A 1,207-nucleotide genomic window follows, 5' to 3' on the forward strand; every position below is an offset into this window, starting at 1 on the left:
TAACAGAAAGAAAAGCATATGTCAACTTGCCTCACCTACAGAGCCTTCAGGCAAAATGCATCACTTTTTGGGGACTGTCAAGGATTGAATAAATCAGAGATAAGTGGGTTAAAATGTCAGCACCCACTGGGACCAAAATAACCTACCATATTTTTTCATCCAAGTGAAAAATTCATCCAAGTGAAAAAAACCAAGTTTTTAATTGTTTTCATCTGCAGTACCACCAGCACTTCATTCATTCATTCAGGAAGACAACTTAAAATTCTTAATGATTAATTTTTTTAAATTAAAAAAAAAAAAAAAAGAAAAGGCACAAAAATAGTTGATTTTTTTCCCCCTCTCATTGTAATAAGTCTGTGAAAGTCATCTTGTGCAAAAGGTCAGATAAGCGTGATGTGAAAGATGGTGCTAAAAGGCTTTCAAACTTTGTTTATTAATAGATATAACCTTTTCACCTCTGCTACATCTGTCACCGCTAGGGTTAAATATCATTTATCTTACTGGTCACCTGACTTCTTGTTATGAATACAGGGAAATGCCACAAAAAAAAAAACATTGAACAGTCACAAATCCATTATAAAAAAATGCAAGAGAAGAATTGCCTGAGCCCTTCTAATAAAACATAACCTAACATGGAGTAACTAAAGACACTGAGGGTAGCGCCTGGCTTTAAAAGCATTCACTAGGCCATTGATCATTGAAGACAATATGCAGTGACCTCACACAAACACAATGTAAACTTCCAAACTCATTGATGGCATTCCTAGCACTCTGTCTGAATTTATATTGCCTCTCTGTAAACTGTTTGACATAAGCAGTGAAAAATGGAAACAGAAAAAGGCCTCCTCAGTATGACAAGCGTACCACCAAATGCAGCTGGATGCCAGTGAATTAACTTGTAGCTTACTTTGATGTTCAATGAAGTCTCAGGCCAAGATGTCTGTTAATGGAATTTTCATAAGATTCTTGGAAGTATATTTTTCCTTCTGGATAGTCCAAAAATATGCTAGAGCATAAAAACCACCTGAGTCTATTTTAAGGAGATGAAGAAAAGAAGTGGAAAAAAAATATACTGTAAAAATATACTGTGTTATTATCAACTTTTCAGAAAGACTGCTATGGCTATGTTAGTCAAATCATGCACTCAGAAAGGCATTTGGGTGTATATATGTGTCTCTCCTTCCTTCCTTCCTTCCTTCCTTCCTTC

Source organism: Vidua macroura, chromosome 1 (assembly GCF_024509145.1).
Source record: "Vidua macroura isolate BioBank_ID:100142 chromosome 1, ASM2450914v1, whole genome shotgun sequence".
Classification (NCBI taxonomy): domain Eukaryota; kingdom Metazoa; phylum Chordata; class Aves; order Passeriformes; family Viduidae; genus Vidua; species Vidua macroura.